This window comes from Alligator mississippiensis, chromosome 2 (genome assembly GCF_030867095.1).
Source record: "Alligator mississippiensis isolate rAllMis1 chromosome 2, rAllMis1, whole genome shotgun sequence".
NCBI classification, from domain to species: Eukaryota; Metazoa; Chordata; order Crocodylia; family Alligatoridae; genus Alligator; species Alligator mississippiensis.
Window position 1 is genome coordinate 115,577,088 of NC_081825.1, and position 19,658 is coordinate 115,596,745.

At 39.7% G+C, this 19,658-nt stretch overlaps 1 protein-coding gene and 1 long non-coding RNA gene across 7 annotated transcripts in view; one reads left to right on the forward strand and one right to left on the reverse strand.

The window, feature by feature from the left end:
• Positions 1-19,658, forward strand: part of AFG2A (AFG2 AAA ATPase homolog A) — a 327,870-nt gene that overhangs the window by 161,827 nt on the left and 146,385 nt on the right. The window lies entirely within an intron of this gene.
• LOC109284905 (uncharacterized) overlaps positions 1-19,658 on the reverse strand; it is a 58,671-nt gene that overhangs the window by 22,548 nt on the left and 16,465 nt on the right. The window contains exon 2 of one of the 2 annotated variants that reach the window (XR_002092525.2): positions 2,473-2,582. This is a non-coding gene — a long non-coding RNA (uncharacterized LOC109284905). Of the gene's footprint in view, positions 1-2,335; positions 2,583-19,658 lie in introns of both variants that reach the window. The other variant, XR_009459838.1, reaches the window with a different exon arrangement.

A 19,658-nucleotide genomic window follows, 5' to 3' on the forward strand; every position in this document is an offset into this window, starting at 1 on the left:
AGCCTCTCAAGGTGCTCCCTCACAAGATCTATGCCAATGGTGGGCATATGTTCACCCTCACTCAGGTCATCCTGCATCATGTTAGGCAGGTCTCTTTGGGCTGGTGAAAAGCTGATGCAAAATAATCATTGGGTGTTGGTTGTCAGCTGCTCCAATTGGTTTAGCAGGGGTCCAGTGTGTCGGGACCCAGGGCAGCCGGCCAGCAGCTCTCCCTGACTCCCACCCGGGCAGATAAGGGTCCGGGGCCTTAGAAGGCTGTCAGGCAAGTACTTGTGACGCTTGGAGTGGAATTAATTAGGCGGACGCTTATCGGTTGCAAAGCAAGATTATTTACTCACACCGTCAAGGTGGTGAATAGTGGAGGTCAGAGATACTTGGTTAGTTACAGCTTAAGGTTCATAGGTCGTATGTCGGTCTGCATAAGAGTTTGTTGATCGGGCAGATAAACGGAGAAAAAATCGAGCCGGCAGGTCGTTGATTTACGTCTGATAAGGTTGAGACGGGGGAGACTGACAAGCGATCAATTTGTCAGTTATTCTCACGCATACGTTCAGAGGTTTTTCAGGTGTATGTGCGGAGGTCTCCCGTTCTTCACGGAAGTCAAGACGGGTTTTATTTGTGTAATAGCCAATTGCTTTTCGCCACGTCATAAATTTAATTAGAATCGCCAATTATCTAGCGGTCTTCGCTAGGGTGTTATCTCACAGGGTTACTCCCTGTTTTCTCTGACCAGTTATAATGATTTATGTACAGCACAGAAGGCTAAGTTTCATTTCATGTTAGTGTCGCAGTTATAAATTTCTTTTTGACATGCGCAGCAAAAAAAAAAAGCGGTTACTATCATTATTGTTAACCCTTAGTTAACCTAGTGCAGAAAAAAACTGTTTTGAATGGTTTTACTTGTTTGTGACATGGGCACTACTTAATTGGGTTGTGACACAGTGTTGCCCTGTTTTTCTTCTGAGTTCTCATGTATCTGAAGAAGAACTTTATTGTCCTTGGTTTGTGTAGCCAGTTTGAGTTCCATTGCAGCCATGGCTTTCCTTGTTCACTCCCTACAGGTGCGGAGCAGTGTAGTATACTCCTCCTAAGTGGTGTTTCCTGTCTTCTATCGTTTGTTAAGCCTCTCTTTTTAGATGTTGGAGGCCCATGAGTTCTCTGTTGAGCCAAGCGGGTTTCTGAGCTCATTTACCACCTTACCTATGGGTTGGGATGGACTTCCTTTGTACTTCTAGGATCACTTCCTTAAGGAGCAGCCACTCATCATGAATCAAATCATGGCCTCTCAGGGCCTCGAATAAGTCTCCTGAGCTTATGACAGTTGGCTTTCCTAAAGTCGAGTACCAATGCATTGCTGGCTGACTTGCCAGCTTTGTGATGGATAGTGAAAGTGATCAACTCATGGTCACTGTCACCCAGCTTCCCTTCGATTCTTAGGTCACTGATTAGATGATCCCCTTTGTCCAGTACCAGGTCCAGCAGCACCTTACCCCTTGTTGTCCCATAGACTTCTTGAGACAGGTAGAGCTCATCCACGCATGTGAGGAAGTTTTGAGACCAATCGGATTTGGCCAAGTGCTGTTCCCATGAGATGTCCGGGTAGATGTCTCTCATGATAACCATGCATCAAATGTGTGCAGCCTCAGCCAGTTCCCTGACGAATTCATGGTCAAGCTCTGTCATAAAGTCTGTCATAAATATATTAGCATATTGGGGGACCATATGTGTGCCCGTGGCAGTGCCATTTCGTTTATAGGTTAATGAGTCTCCAAATCTGAAATAGCTGTGTGAGAGGACCAAGTGGAAGAGTACAATGAAGACAGAAGCAGTGTTCTCATTGGGAATAATGTTCTTTTTGGCTTGTAATCCATCCTCATGGGAGATGCTGATGTACAGAAATGTGACATCCATGGTAGCTAATATTGGGGTAGCTAGAAGCTTGTCAATGGAGACCATTTTTTTAAAGAAACCTCTGGTGCATTTCAAATAGCTGGCACCTCCAACGACATAATGGAATAGGATAGAATCAGGTGTTTGAAGCTTAAGGGAAATTTAGTACATCAGAAGTGGTTCCAGAAGAGAGATGAATATCAGACAACATGCAAGTGAGCCAAACAAGGGTGTGAGATTAAATGTGCTCCATCATATGCTTTAGGAATGTGCTGGCCACAAGGCTTTGAAATGCATCACTTGATTATCTGGATATTTTCAAGTAGCACTAATAGCGAAATGCAAATAGTCAACAGTGTTATGCATAGTTGCTTCAATGGTTAGACTAAGATCTATTTAACCATGTAAGGTTTTATTCATGTACTTCTTCATGTTTAGTACTTACCTATTAGCCTTTACCTTGGCTTTAATGTGATCTGTTTCACTTTATCTCAGCTGGTTCACTTCAGCATAAAAAGGAAAGGGGGGGGGGGAGGAATTGCAAATGTGCAAAGACAACCTTGGGCCTGTGGAGTGGATTACCTCCGGGATATACAGTTGGAATGTTTGAGACGCCTTTTGAGTTTGGCAGCTTTCCGTTTGCTTTCCCTTTTCCTTCCTTTCTTAGTTCTCCAGTAATAGTTCCCTTGTTCCTGAAGAACAAAACCAGTACTTAGTGGTCATTCAGAAAGATTCATTAAAAACAGGAATGGAGTAATTGTAAACAGGCTCCCCCACCCCTTCCATTTTAGCCCAGGGCACAACAGTCTTATGTAGTCTGGCTCCAGACAGTTTTGGAGTGTGGGGGGAGGGGAAGAACAATAGCCTTTAGAGGTTTAAATATTCTTTATGTAACTTAGTGTTTTCCTAGAATAGCCAGGAAAGTAAGATGATTTTTAATATATTTGTTAAAAAGACCTTCAACTGATAAATTCTTCCCTTTTTTACTAAATGCAGGATCCGTAGCAGTTGGAGCCCAAGGATAGCTTTCCTACAAGACAAGAGAAATGGCTATATAATAAAGCAGTGATTCACTTATAATCAGTCATCATTATGAAGCAGGCAGTCAATAAGTCCTCCAGGCTGGTTAATTTTTGTGCAGACCAAAAATTAATGGCAGTGCTTTGTGGGAAACAGCAGCAATTTGCTGGATAAGTGACATTTGGCGAGATTATTATAGCATTGGGGCAGAGATCCATTATTACATAATTATGGAGAGTGGGCCTTTTGGTTTGAAGACTTTAAAAAAAATACTGTACCAGAGTAAAACTTGTAAAAGGCACTGGCTTATCATTGGTAGTGGTTTACTTTAATTACTGGTTAGATCTGGTAATAAAGTTAGATCTGGTAAAACATCAGCGATTTAAATGAAACTGCTTGTGCCAGGTTTGAATTTGGTACTCTGTATGCATTGCATTGCAGTTGTTGTTTTCTCCTGGATCACCACATAGATGAGACTGTCAGTTACTAAAATGGAGCATGTGCTCACATCTGTCAAATACAGAATCGTATTTAAAATGTCTCTGCCTATTACAAAATATGTGGTAACACAAGGATAAGGAGATGCAGACGTATTTAATGTATATTGGAAAACAGACCTTTATCATCAAAATCAGTAACTGAAATAATATCAATACCTGATTTTAATCCAAATATTCAGGCAGTTTGCCTTTATTAAATTGTTTCAGGATTGTTTTTTAAATGGAAAGCATTCTTTCATGTCCACCACTTTTCTAATACCTTCTGTGCTGTTATTAAAAGGCACTTCTCAACTGCAGAGCCATTTCAGGAGCAGTGGTATAAGTTGCAGGCAGAGGATTTCATTGAAAAGTGAATGGTTCAGGTGCAAATGCTACTGGGAACCAATAACAATATTATTGTTGCCAGGCTTGATTGGGTATCACAGCTGTTTGTGGCAGGGAAACTAATTATCATTAGAAGCAGTTTAAATCCATCCGATCTGCTTACTGTTGTTAGTTAAATACTTGTAAAAAATTAAACTTTTAAATGAGGGCACCTTTCTTTTGGTTAGTGTCTATACATAATCTATTTAAATGACTCCTCTGAGATATCGATTTAATTTTTAAAGGCAGAGGAGGATTGAAGGCATGTGGAGGGGAAGGACAGTGCATGTGTTGCCTTTCATATACCAATGCAAAGAGACAGTTTCTGTGTGCAAAATGTTGGATTGATAGAATGTGGCGTGGCTTCTTTCACCTCCAGCATAACCTCATGGTAAAGGACAATGTAAGTGGTCTTCTAAGTGATGGGTATATAATGGGAAGTCATGTGTATGTATTGAGTCAAAGATCCGCACCTGTTCTGTGTCATAACAACTTCCTCTCAGAACATGGGGGAGGGACAGGACAAAGTACTCTACTTTTTGTAAGATTGCTAGAGGCATTCTTTCTGTGAGTTGGAACAATTTGGTTTTAAATATTGGCATTAAAGGAACTGCCTTGTAGTTTTATAGCATTCTTGCTTTACACTGATACTTTTTAAAACTGACCTGATAACTATTGTTCAAAATAAATGCAATTTTAACATGGCTTATTAATGTTATTAAGGAATATTATTAATAGCATATTAATAACATACTTAATATAAGGAATGATATTAAGAAATATATACAGCAATAATAATAATAATAGCAGCAGCAATAACAAAGAAAGCTTTTAGCTTCTGTCTAAGAAAAAGTTTCTCTCCCCCTTGGTTCTGCAATAGAGCTGGAAACATGACTGCACTCTTATGGCTCCAAAGTTTGGAGGAAAAAGTACAAAATTTACTATTCTTTATAAATATCTCATGAGTATTAAGTCAAATCTCTTGACATGTATAAGTCTGACTGTTTTTACGTACATGTTGGCAATCCTGATACTGACATCATTTAGCTTCAGAATTGATGCCACATGCAATTAATGAGGGACAGTTCACCTTTCCATTAAAGTAGTAGTTGTTATGAGGAATAGAAACGTTTCCCCAGTACAGGATGGAGGAAAGCAGCAGAAAGTCTGTGCAGTGGAACTTGGCATTCCTGGGACAAAGGTCTCTTGGAGATCTGGGAACAGCAGGAGTTTTTTTTACCAGTGGATCTGCAAACAGTAAGTGTGCAGTGTGGAAAGTGAAGTACAGTATAATGTGACTGCTGCTCCGCATGTTAGTAATAGCACTCATGGCCTACTGGCTTCTCAGCTGGAGTGGAGGATTTTGTCCCTTAACTCTGTGGTCAGCCGTCATTGAGCAAAACCAGCTCTGGAGGCTTTACTCTCAAGAGTTTGGCCCAGTCTTAGAAGCAATTGCAGCCTAAAGACATATGGGAAACTTCAAAGACACAAAGAATGGAAATAAGAGTTTGGTAAACAAACTATTTGCATTTAAATATTTAGTAATGTATCTGAAGACACTTACAATAGAATGCAGAAATGAGGCTTGTGTGTGAGGTTAGGGGTGAGAGAAAAAGGCAGATAACATAAATTTTCATGCTATTATCTACTGTTATACACACCTTCCCCCTCAAAAAAAAAAAGCTATTAAGGAGCAAGGGAATTGTTTGTTTTTCCCGTTTTGGCCTAATACTAACTTGTCTTATCTGGATGGAGAAACAGAACAAGTTCTCTGGGCTGTCAGCAAAGCTTTCACATATCTTTGCTAGTCTTTTTGGCTAGGGACAGACATTCAAAAAGCCTGAGCCTGAATTGATTCAATCTTTGCAGGTTAGTCTAACCTGTCTAGGCTAAACCGGGGTGTGGCCAGGCCCGAGCAGGTTGCTTTGATTAGAGCATTTGATAACATAGTGTCTATCAAACCACCAGAAAAAAAAGCCTCTCTCCATTAGTTCAAGCCCTTTTTAAACAGCTTTTCCAAAGAAGAAACCGGTCTCCCACAGCACAGACTGTAGCCAGCATGTGGTCTGCTAGCTAATGCTGAGAGGTGTCTGTGTAAGGCAGAGGGGAGAGGGGAATCCCTGCTTAGCAGGGAGTGGTGAGGGGAAGTGGGGAGCAGGGGGAAGCCAGGCAGATGCCTGCAGTCTCTGTTGGAGCTCCAGCCACGGAGCAGAAGGGAGGGGCCAGCTTAACTGTGGAGCTGAGAGCCCTGCCCAGCCCTGAGAGCATGCCAGGATGCTGGGGGAGTCTGGTTTAACTTAAACCAGGAAGGGGTCTGGGACAGACATTGTATAAACAGGTTTGACCTGAATCCGTTAAGTCTGATACTACATTCAACTAAGTTTATCTCAAACTGGTTTCAGCCATTTTCAAACTGGTTTATGTGCACTGAACATCTGTCCTGTTACAGGTTTAAACCAGTTTCACTTAAACTGGTTTGTGTGTAATGTCTGTCCCTAGCCTTTGAGGCACCTCTAAGGTATGTTAATGTCTTGAAATAACTTCATTAGAAGGACTTCTGAAATTTTATCAAAATGTTTTTCTTTTGTCCTGTGTCAGGGGCGGGCAGTTATTTTGGGGAGAGGGCCGCTTACTGAGTTTTGGCAAGCCATCAAGGGCCATATGACAGGCAGCTCAGGGCAGATTAATATTAATTTTCTAAATTTTTTAGGGGCCCCATGAGCCGGATAGAATGGCCTGGCGGGCCACATTTTGCCCACCCCTGTCCTATGTTCTGCCCAAATAGGCCACTATCCAAATGGAATTATATTATAATTGGTACCAATGTGAAGTATCACAAAATAAATTAATATTGTTATGTTTCAGGGCTAACTCTACTACCAGTGGATGTTTCAGCTTGTAAACCGTGCCCTAGAAAGCACAAATTCTGCACTTGGCTTTTAGTAATATTCCTTGTTTACCCCTAACTTTCTATCTACATTGACTTGATTGGCTTGCCCCAAGGGAATGCTCTCAGTCTGAGACTGACAGCACAAGAACTGGGGATCATCCTGTCTTTGATTTGTTCATTCCTGCTTGAGCAGATTGTCACATTGCATTTGCTGTATTGCAATTCTGTGCTGCTGCTGGTGGAAATAAAATTTGGTCTTAGTAGCTGAGCTAGAGAAAAAGTTCACAATGCTAGCGAGGAGGGATAGGAACTTTTATTTAATAAAAGTGAGAAACAAACAGCAATGACATCTTGTATGTCTCTGATAGCCTCATAATAATTAAACTAGTTCAGGTCAGCGGTACATATTTAATTAAGGCTAGTTTACTTTTAGGGGGATGTTATCATAATGCATACAATGTCCTTCATCATATGCAAGGAGATCTACTGATGCAATGGATTGTGAGGGTACAGCTTGAAAGACTTTTTTTGTAGTACTGCAACCAAGTACACTTTGTGTTTGCATATAGTGCCTTTTATCCAAAGCACACAAAGCTTTCACAAATAAAATTCATGGTACTGTAGTCAACACAAATGAGCACCGTTTGGGACACCGCAGTAATCTGGTTTTATTCATATTTTATACTGGAACTTCCAGTTTTTTGTCTCCCTCCACTTTTCCTGCACCAAGACAGAGATGAGGAGAAAACATCATGAAATTGGTTGTTTACCTTGGAAATCGCCTAATTCCTATTATTTTGGTTGAGTTTGTGGTATAAGAGATACAGAGGCATAGCCAGGGTAAGTGCAGCTAAGATGGCGATTCACTGGTTAGAATTGGTTTGGGTCTGCAGATCTCAATCTATGTGCGCTTAACCAAGCTACCTCCCAGCTCCTCTCCATACCACTTCCAGGTGTTGGCAGCAAGGCTTTTTTTAATGTTGCACTACAACTTTCTTCCTTAGTATATGAGCACTGAAATGTTGGGATTTATTGATCCTGTTTTTCCACTGTGTAGCACCTGTGCTTGAAGGGGAAATTGGAAGGCTGCCGAAAGCCAGTTGTGATTGCCCAGTTTCAGGAAAATTAGAGCCCACAGGGAAGTAAATGATGCAGAGTATCTTTAGCAGGGCAGACTGGCTGTTGCAGTCTAAAACAGAAATGTCTACATTCTAAAAAAATTCCCTACACTTTTCAGCTGTTTTTGAAACTTTAAGCTTGGTCTTATAGTCTGCTAGCATCTCTAAAGATGCTGTGAAATAGCGACCTCCTGCACAAAACAAAAATATTGCTGCTAACCCATTGTCATAATCCAATAATTTGAAACAAGTGAATGCTTGTCATAGCCAGTGTCTGTATTTTCAAATAAGATGCGATATGTGATGGCAGTATATATAATTTCAGACTATGGCATACTTCAAATATCTCTTTGTTTAAAATCTTTTTAGTTTTGACTTGCACAGTTGACACTTTGATAGCTTCCATGCTGCATACACAGAAACAATAATGTCCAGTACAAGGTGAGCTTAGGTTAGGGTCTCCCACTTAGAAGAAAATGCTATTTTTTTTAAATACAGCCAATGTAAATTATACCAACATAGTTACTTTTGAAGTGGTAAATGCTGTAGTATTACTAAAGCTACTCTTCCTTGCCTTTGTTCTGTCATTACCTAAGATGAGATTGTTGTTTTATAAACAATGTGCAGCACTGGGTGCCAGATGAAAGCATAGCCAGAAGATTAGATTACATTATCAAGGGAGAAACCAAGCAAGATGCATTTGAGAATGGGTCTGTTGCAAGCCACCAGGTAATTATCAAGCTCCATAATTATAAAGGGGCACCCTCTCCTTTCTAATGTCTGTTTTAAATGTTAAATGTGATTAAAACAGATTATTTTTAGAAAGGGAAAGAAGTACTTCCCCCCTTCACCTCCCCCCACCTGTTGTTTTTGAAACAAAGAAGAGCCATGGGGGTACAGTAAGGGGTCTGGTGGCACATAAATGTTCCTCTTTGTAAATTATTCCAGAATCAAGAGAGCCTTTGACTCCTGATTTCTTGGAGAGGTAGATTCAAAATATCCTTCCAAAATTAAGCACCAGACATTCTATAGGGAATATTTCTTTTAGTTGTAGGGAAGATTCCATAAGTTATGTTCAGCTGTTTAAAAGAAAAGCTTTCTGCCAAACGGAATGGATCTAGCCAACATTCAGCATCCTCATTACTTATACACTGGTGTCTAGCTTTATGTTCAAGCAGACAAAAGTCACTTCTAAAGACAATACAGTCTAACACCCCTGTAGATTTAGTGATCATCAGTAGATCTTTTTCAGCATTCTTGTAGTGTCATCATGGGTATTAGAAATGGAGGGGAGTAAAGAGTGTTCCCAAAGAATATAGTTTAAAATGGGATTCTGTGGAGCCTGGAGAACAGAAGGCCAAATGAAGGTCTGGTATGCAATCACTTGTGGCATTACACAATATAGGCAAGTGATTTGCCTTGGCCTTCATGCCTACATTAGGCTTTTATAAGTAGTGTTACATTCAGATTAGCATTAATAATTGCTTTGCCCTGGTGTTGAGCTTTTCATTTCAAGATTTCAACATTGCTTTACCAGTAGAAATTAAGCTTTCTAACCTCTAGGTAAACTAGGTAAGTTATAATGCTCATGTTTAAAGTATGTAATTTGAGGTGCTCCAGAGAGACTCCTGGATTAGAATACAGGTCCTGCATCCTAGGCCCTTGCTTCATCAGGCAGTCACACTTCCTTTGTGCATCTTCATTAACTTGATGCTTCTATTTGTTTCAGAACAGCATATTTTTCTCCACAAGCCTTTTCAGACATGTAGGCTGAGGACAAGCACATAATGATGGGGTTAATTTAAGCGTTGTTTCCTGTAATATGCTGTTCCATTAATCCTGCCCATTTCAGCAGTTCTAACAATTTGTTTCATTTTATATTGGAAGGAAAAAAAAGTACTGAGCTCAGAATGAATAAATGAAGGAGCAGATAGACTGAAGATATGAACTGCTCTTCAAAAATTCTAACCTGGATGGATTTTGTTGTTCATGGTTTAATCTTTCCTCTGTAATAAGAATTACTGAGTAACTTGGCAGATGTACTGGCTTGCACAAATATATCAGTTTTGCAGAGATGAAATCAGCATGCTGCTTCTGCTGGATTCCTATCCCACTTCACCATGTGTTCAGTTCCTGTGTGGGTACCTGATATAAAACTTTTTAGACACATTTCATGTCATATTATGGTAGACAGCTTCATTCAGCCCCATGGTACATGTTGGCATCTTAGACATCAATGAAAACATCTATGTCCCTCTTCTCAGGTATAAACTTCCTAAGTGCGTGGAGTCACTGGTCATACTCAGTAAGTAGCATGCCACAGGCCAGCAAACTCTTGCCCAGAATTTGGGATTATTTCTCTGTGTTACCATTGGTTTACAATATGGGACAGGTAGGGAGAGACAGAATGAGAAACCTGGGTGAGATATTTGTTAAAGGAAAAACTTGTCTGACTGAATGACTGATCCAGATGGAAGTTTTAAGCTCCTACGGCAAAAGAAGTCATAACCCCAGTACTCACTAACTTCCCTTTTTTCAGTAAAATAGACTTAAATAAAACCAGCAAAATTGTTTCTTTTATACAAATAACTGTGGGGTTAAATTAATTAAAAACTGAATTAAAGGCCACTGTCTTTGCACTACACTGTCACATGGGTAGTAGATGCTGACATTATTGCAAATTGCTTTGCTATTGTGGCATGCTTTTTTTTATTTAATTAGCAAAGCTACAAGACTGTGAAACTTACTTTTTAAGCAATCCTGACAGGAAAGCATGTCCTTATTTTGTACATAGAACCCTCTGGATGCAGTCCCTTCTTCTAGCAATTATTTACAGTGTGGAAATTACACCTTGATTATTGTAAATTGCATGTAGAGATTAAACATTAAGAGAAATGCAAGGAAGACAGCAGTTTCTGTAGTCATGGTAATTACTCCCAATAGCATCTTTTGCTGTCAGTCTCCTTTCACGTGATCTCTCCTATGGCTATGCAGCTTTATTCATTTCACTCAAAGCCTTCGGAAGGTACCTAACCACCTGCGTTAATACTACACACAGGAAGGGAATCCTTCCTGATACTTGTACTGATCAGTTTACAACTTGAAACATGAGATTTTATTACTCTTATCTTAGCAGGTGTTCAGAACTGTTAATATTTAAAGAAACGGGTGGCTCCTTGCCTGTTTTGTTCAGCTGAACAAAATTCATCCCTCATGCTCATCTGCTGAAATGTTTTCAAAGTTGTCAAGAAGTTCTAGACATTCTAAATCCTTTCTATTTATGTAAAAATGGCTTAAAAACAGAAGTCCAGTATCTACTGTGTTGCATATAGAAGCACATATTGAGGTAGACTGAAGTGAAAATAAATTTAAAAAAAAATCAAGTTTCCTCCATGTCCTCAAGCATGAATTTGCTTCCACCTCCCCTGAGAAGGAAAGATAGAGAATAGATCCAGCCTTATTACCAAACGCTCCAGATATCAGCCTTTCAGAAGAGCATAATGTAAAAATTATCTCCATCTTTGTCAAAAGACTCTAGCATCCTCATGAGAATTTACAAAATGCAGTTACATATGTCACATGACCAGTGACGAATTGATGGCAACATGGGGGACTCTTTACAGATAGCTTTACAGACTCGAGAAGTAATTTACCCCAGATACCCCATTTCTGAATTTGCAGGACACTTTCCAAAATGTAACGGATCTTTCTCTGCAGGCTTTAGGTATGGCTTATTTCAGAGTATATTAGATTCTGATTCAGAAAAGGGAATTTTGTGGGCCAGAACATGTTTAAGAGGCAAAAGATCAAAAGGGAGTCTACAGAAACCCAAGAAAATACAAATCGTGTGCATGTAAGCAATTTTACTTAGGAAGGATTGAAGCTTTGATGGGGGAGCAGGGTTTTGCTAGCTTAGGGAGTAGAACCATGCTGTCACTGAAATTTCTAATACTTGCCATGCAATGTATTGGCCAGATGGTTGTTTACCTATGTAGAGAGGGATAGGTAGCCCTATTATTCTGAAGTCAGGCAGAAGGCAGAGCAGGGTAGCACCATAGGAGTTTAAACAGACTGTCACCAGAAGTGGTAGATCAGTTGTGGTACAATGCGTCCTTCCACAGCTGATCCACTTCATTGGGTAAAACACACATTGCCCACTTTCCCATCCTGCAGGACAGGTGACACATTCTCTACTTAGAAATGCACCTTGGAGATTCCCTGCCGAGATTAACTGGTGTAGAGAGGCATAAGTTTTCAGGTGACAGCCTACATTGTCAGATGCTGTGAACAAAGTGAGCTGTCATTTACAAAAGCATATATCTATGTAGGTGAAATGGTGGTGAGGTACTTATGAAAAGGTGGCTGTGTTTGTTAACAGTCACTTTGCTACCTGTATCTCCATTGCTATAAGGCAGACAACTTTGAAGTATTCAAATTTAACAGCCCTACTGTAAAGCCAAATTCTGTTTGAATTGGTTAACAAATTCTATTGTAAATTTGTGGGTGACTTTTCTTAACACTCATTACCTAACCCCCACTGTGCACTTTTCTGTTTAGAGGAGACCACTATGAATAAAGGTTCCAGACGTTATAGAAAAACCTTTCTTTTTCTTTTTCTTTTCCTGGGGAAAAAATAGCTCTTATAGAATTGAAGTATTACTACATTATTTCAGGGCAACTCATTCAGCTCTTTAGAAAAAGAGATGGAGAGAAAAGCACCACATGACAAACCATTGTCTCTGGAAATCAAACACGCCCACAAGGTATTTTTCCATCAGGAAGTGTTGAATTAGTTCTTCCCTGCATCCTGATCAGAGACACAGATTGTAAAAGTAGGACGCTTGCAGTGAATGGACTGTTTTTTTGTCAATAGCTTTGAAACTGCCTGCCAGAGCTCACAGGCTTTGTGCTGTAATTTGTTTATCATCACTTCCTTCCTATGAAACAGAATCAAAGGGCTGACAAAGAAACAAAATACACATTTGGGTAGGATTTAACAGCTTGGAGGCTTAATGGGTCTAGAAGAATAATTTGATGATACACTTTTGTTTGTTCATATGGTGGGAGGAGAGAGGGGGCTGAAGGGGAACAGTTGCTGGGGTGCCTACTTCAGAAGTCAAAACCAGTAGGGCACTGCATCTATGTAGTGGGTATGTTGTCATAATTAAAGCTCAAGACAAAGCCAGGCCTACCCTGAAGTGTAGTGTAGAATACATCCTCCTAGAATACTCCTAGAATACATGTAGTGAAGACTGTATCCATTGTACTATAAAGGAGTTTGCAGATGCAGATAACCAGATGTATTTATATATTAGATTTATATGTTCCCCTGCCCAAAAGAAGCTCAGGACAGTATACAGTAAAAACAAAGGCAAATTATAGAGAGAGATAAAAATACAAAAATAAAAGAATGTGCACTAGAACAGACTCCCCAGAAATGTCCCAAAACCTAACCCTTCCTGCTTGAAGGGGTGCCCCCCCCCCCCCCAAATAAATAAATAAAAAATTGACAGTGCTTCTAGGAAAAATCCAGACTCAGGCTCTGATGGACCACAGGGGGAAGGAAATTCAAGAGCTGAGACATGACTTCTGAGAATGACTCACCACATGTTTGGTATTGATTATAGCAATAAAATATTGCTTGTTATAAGTTGGCATCAAATCTTTGGTAGAACAGTAGCTGCTGGTGTCATAGATACTTTTTATTTTGAAGTAATAGTGAGAATATTTTCCTGGGGAGACGCACACATTATTTTACTTAGCACCTGTGGAAACAACTAATCTGTGAGTCTTAACATATTTTTAAAGCTCTAAAAATGGTAAGACTCAACTGAGGAGTTCAGGTCTCTGTCTAGGCAAGAGACTTCTTCACACCCCCTTGCGCAGGAGGAAGTAGTTAGCTGTGTTAGTCTGAAGTCAGGCAGAAGATGCATAAGCATTTCTGATTCAGTTAGTTTATAACAGGGATGGGCAAAATATGGGCCACGGGCCAGATCCAACCCACCAACAGATTCGATTCGGCCCATGGGTGGATGGCTGCCAACTCACTGGATCTGGCCTGTGGGCGGCCAGTGGTTCCAGCTGCTGTGTGATGCCAGGCAGGCAGGCAGGACTGCCTCGGCCCAGCAGCATCAGGCATCAGCTGCGGAGCTGGGCAGGGCTTCCCTAGCAGCAGATGGATAGTGGCATAAGCTGTGGACACAGCAGGCAGGTTCAGGAGCCTGGAAACACACATGCACAGAGAGGAAGAGAGAGATGCACACACAGAGAGGAGGAGGGAGGGAGAGAGAGAAATGGAGGGAAGAGGGACAGACAGAGAGAAGAGAGAGAGAGATGGGTGTGGCCCTCAACAGGTCCCAAAAACTCATTAAGTGGCCCTCCAGCTGAAATAATTGCCCACCCCTGGTCTGTAAGGTGTGCCTTTACATTATCCTTTGATGTTCTTCAACTAGAAACTAAAGAGACTACTTGTAGAAACTAAGAATATGGTTTGGGTCTTGTCCATGGGCAGACTCTCATTAATGTATAATGACAATATTTTTGGCTTTTGTTTAAAATCCTTTAAGTGACCAGTTCAATTGTAAAAAAAACAAAACCAAAGGCTCATCTTGGACTATGTTTAAATTCACATTTTAGGTTATACTGAATAAACTTTTCTACCACTATAGACCAGCTTCCTCAGTGGTCATTGAGCCCAGTGTTTCTGTTAGGCAGCTCAGCAATAGTGTGGTGGTTCATTTGCAGTTGGTTTGGAAGCTACTGACAGACACCAGATAGTAATAAATTTTGAATTTTGCAAACGGTGGGCAAATTTAAACCAATGACCCTTGAGGCTTCTGGCTCTCTATCCCATGACCAATGTCTTGAATTGTTCCATTCCCAGATGGACAGATGTGTGCACATACGAAAAATGGTGAACATTAAAAAGTATAGTTCTGTGAGTGTTCTTTTTCTTTTACAAAAGAATGTTGTTTATATTTTCATGACAGTAATTCTGTACCTAATTGCTGGAGCTGCACAGGACAGATCTGTTCTTTATACTCTTGAGCAGAAATGTAATTGACGAACTATCTGTCTGGAAAGCCATACTATTATTTTTATCATTCTTTTTAGTTTATTCTTTGTATTGTTGCAGCATCCATGAATCCCAGTCATCAAAATGATGCCGTTTGTTTGTCCACACAGACTTAACACAGCAAGAAGGCTATAAATAGATTCTCCCCTTCCCCAAACTTCCTCTGAGAAGAAATTTATTTAAATTATTGTGCATGGGTAGAAGGTAGGAGATAAAAGAAATACTTGTGGCATGAACAAGGTATTAATAGGTGCCACCAGACTGATTGTTGCACTGAGTGATGCTGTGAGAGACCCTTCCAGGACATGGTTTCTAGCATCAATAAAACGAAGCCCAGAGATCCTAGGAAGTACAATGTACTTTCCTTAGCAAGTCTTGGGTGATTAGCAGTTGGCAATGAGCTGATATGAAATGATAATGCAAGAGTGGCTGTGGTAATTGTTGTGTTGTCTGTGTCTCAGGAAGAGGTGTGTCTGTCTCTTGCCTGCAGTAAAATTGATGACACAGTCTGATAGACAAGTGCTACACAAAGACTGAGAGGAATTTATAGGCACCTGAAGGCAATACAAGCTGATGATGAAAGGAGTTCTCAATGTTAGACACTAATTCAGAGTGAAATGAAATCCTCACAAGGGCTTTGTGTCTGCAGTACAGCTTGGGAGATGAAAGCCCACCTAAAACTTTCAAATGGCAGCAGGTTGTAATTCAAGTGTGATTTGGTGCCACAGTGAAGTTCACAGAAGAAAATAAAAGTATTAATTAGACCTTAAATACAAACTTCTTATTGTAGCTCTTTCATAAATACCTCCTTCTTTGCCAGTGGCCCTATGTAGTACTTTCTACCCTCATGCTTACCTGGTGATTTTTTATTTTTTGGTTTTCTTAAAGCATTTGATACACTACTGTCATCAAAGAATACTCCCAACATTACTTAAAACGTGCATCCTGTACTAATTAGGTTTGAAATCAGGGAGATTTACTATATTTGAAGCAAACAAAGGAATATTTTTTGGGGGGGGAATAATAGACTTATCACCCACTCTACTTCCTCTGATGTATGATTTATTTATCTAGTTTGTCAGATTCATATTAGTCTATAGTGAAATCAGCAGAATTCAGTTGCTTTTTGAGGTTTTCATTTTATAATTGTGGAGAAACATGTTCAGCATATTCTGGAGTATTTTGGTTGAGCTTATTAAGAAAGGATGTTATCCTGTAAGGGTGAGTTCTTTTACTGCGATTTCACAAAGCATTCAGTAATGTTTGATTGATTAGAATTATTGTTGCTAATTTAAATTTTGATTACAAAGCTGTACCTGCTGAGGAAGACTGATTTTAGAAAAATCAGTCTCCAATTAGAAGCTGCTAGTCACTCACCAGATTATTATAAAACCCAAATGTAAAGCAAAAGAGTAGATTTATTTATAGGAATAGATTAATAACTGATCCTTGATAGGGAGGAAATTATGTATTGCACTTGATTCTAGATGGTTGTATAATTGCACTGAAGAACAGCAGAAGTTTTAACATGTCTTGTATTTAGGCATTTTTTAAAACTTCATATCAAGCTTGTTCAGTTTTAAGTGAAACAATGCTTCTTCTTACCTGCCAGCTTTGCAGTTGAGTCTGGGATCTGGAAATCCAGCTGTGCATTATCTATAGTAATGGACATTCTGCAGATTAGATTTTTCTTTCAGGTACATTTGTGCAGCTCCACTGATTTCAAAGTCTATCTCAGCCAAATGTTTGCAGCCACACGCAGTGGGTGATGGATTTGAATATATATAGTATTCCTGGAATTTGGCCAACATTTTCTACTGAATTTATATTTTAGTAATTACAGTCTTTGCTTGTGCATTCTAATTTTAAATGTTGTTTTCTTTGTTACAAGGGTAGTAAATGTGGCTGCTTGCGGAAAACTAGCAGTAAAATGGTATCATTTTGAGAAATGTAAGAAATCTTCATGTTTATGGTAGTTATATAGGACTAATACATATATCCTTAAAATTTAAATTTTTGAAAACTTTTAATTCTTTTCTCTTTTTTCTCCCCCCCCCTGTTTTTATAAGCCACAAAACATGTTGGGTGCAATCACTTTAGTTTAAAATCGGATGCTGGTTTATACATGAATACCTGCCACTCTTCTGCAAACGCACAATATGTTGTTCTGTTTTCCCAGGTCAGATTAGCTTGGTCAGACTGAAATCTTTTTTTTTAACCACCTTGTTTGATCTCCATCTTTGGACAGAATCTCCCTGTTCACCACCTTAGGCACTTTCTTGACCTAGTCTTTACTAAACACTATTTTCTTTCAGCTCTTTCTTATTCTCAGTCGTCTCTCTGAACCAGTACTTGCCCTTTTCCATCACTGCTACAGCACTTTGTGTCTTGACTTATGCTTTTTGTCTGCTCAGTTCTTAAACTTCTCTGTTGCTTTCAGCTCAGTCTTTCTTCATTTTGTTGACATCATTCTCAAGTTAAACACTGTCTTCTCTACTTTTTAATCCTTCATTTGCCTCTTCCGGGACACAGTCTGCCCTTGTGTCACTAACATTAATACCCTTCCATCCCCACACCCATAAGCTTACATCTCATTCTCTCCTTGTGAAACTGAGCACTTTTTAAATTAAGTTTCTGGTTTCCATTCATTTTTCCTTCTTTTACTTTGCATAACCTTACTTCTTCTCCCTGATGAAGTTTTGCACTCTCATCACTCTCCAGTCTCTCTTCTTCCCTACTTACAATGCAGTGTATGTTACCATTTGAACCCACAAGAAAATGGGCAATGTTCATCAGGAAATTCCCTTATCTGTTATCATTCCACTCCATTCTCCTCCTTTTATTCATATCTTTGATATCTCTAGTCTGCATATTTATTGTTTCTCAACCCAATCCTCATCTTCCTTTTCTCGGTTTTTTTTTTCCATTCATTTGCTTATCTTTAACCCTTGCTCCTTCCTGGCTGATTGCAACTTCACTGTTGGATTCCAGTTCTCAAAAACATTTTATTTAGATTCCCTGTCTATCAAGTAGAGAATCCAGAAGGAGGGGGTTGTTGGAGGGAGGGAGTGGAGTTACTTTTGTTTTGGGTTTTTTTCCCCCTGTTGTTCTTTTCCTTTCCCCATGTTTCTGCTGCTTAGCTGATAGTTGCTGTTGTCAGTGTCAAATTCAACTCTTTTGTTTTTCAGAAACTTCTGCAGTGAGTTTAATCCCTTCCCTCTTAACTCCACCCAAAGAGTAGGTCTTTTGCAGTGCCATGCAGAGACCAAGCTAGCTCTAAATAAGTTAGCCTGAGTACTGGAAGCAGTATAGCCATGTTAGCACAGTGCTCAGCTGCTCAGAGAAGTGCGATATCCTGAGCAGAGCACCACACGTACATGGCTGTATCTACCTGCTGTGTCTCTCCATGGCCCTACGTTGCGATGCATAGGTGTATTTTTTACAACTTCCATCTCATAATCAACAAAGTTGCACTGTCATGGGCTTCCTTACCCTTCACTAATGGCAACTGACTTGTCTCCAAAGCTGCCTTTTACAATACATGTTAGCTGCTGCTGTCATGTTAAAAGCCCTTTTGTAAAGTGAGTTAACTGGGTTGTTTAATAGCCAGAATAATGCTGCCAGTACTGTTTTGTCTCCACCATTTATTTTTAATACCACCGCATAGAAAATAAAAAAGAACATGAGATGGTAGGAGCGTGCCAGCAGTGTTACTTCAGTTACTACAGAAACAAGAGATGCCCATTTTGGCCTGGAACAAGCATGCATCAAGCCACTTATGGCTTTTATTAAAATTTCAATTAAGGCTGCTAGAGGTTGGTGGTAGATGCACAACATTATACTTTTTGTCCGCTGCCTCAGCCTTCCTAGTTGAACTGTTTGAAGAAACCATTCTGCATCTACTCTCAGCCCATGTGTAAAGTTCATTGTTGAATTCCACAAGTGCTTACAAGAAAGGTAGATTATAAAGATAGAATATTCTTATTTGATGCATGTGTTTAAAAGGACTAATGGGTTTGTGAAATGGAAAAACCACCTATACTTTTACATGCAACTTATAAAAAGCCTACTGATTTTAATTGAACCAAGGAGAGCATAATAAGGAAGTATACAGAATAAATATCCAGTGTTGCATTTTTTGTGTCCTTTAGGATCCATAACACTTGGTGTGGAGTGAAAGAAGTGATTTGTAATCTATAATATGATGCCTAAATTGCAAGCAAGCCTGGGAGGGGAGGGGAGGGGAGGGGAGGGGAGGGGAGGGGAGGGGAGGGGGGGGGGGGAGAATTACAAAAGCTAAACCACTGTTTTTAAAAATGCAGTGTCTTTTCTGTATGTGCATTAGTTAAATCAAAAAGCTGACTTTGATCACTTCAGTTCAGTAATTGCAGCATTCCACATCTTTCCTTGGAACTACTGCACTATTTTTAGGAAACGTTTAGTAATATTATTTTGTCGTCTAAAGTAAATGGCAGGTAGGTAAATATCATCACTAGATTGGGCCAAAATCTGATCCATGAGCATCTAATGATTTGAGTAGTATCAGCATGAGGACAGATGTGATCTAGTTAGAGAGACCTCCTGATGCTTTTGCCTTTCCTTACACCAACATACTACTTTATCTGTTCAACCATATTTTATGTATCAGTGCTTTTCTGTGTTAATTTTTTTTCAGTAGTAAGGAACTTATTTCATTTGGCGTTTCTAAGAGTAGCCATACTACTACTATTACTACTGCTGCTACTACACTTGATCTTAGCCCACAAGAAGCTGAGAAGCAAGTGAATATTACATTTCAAATC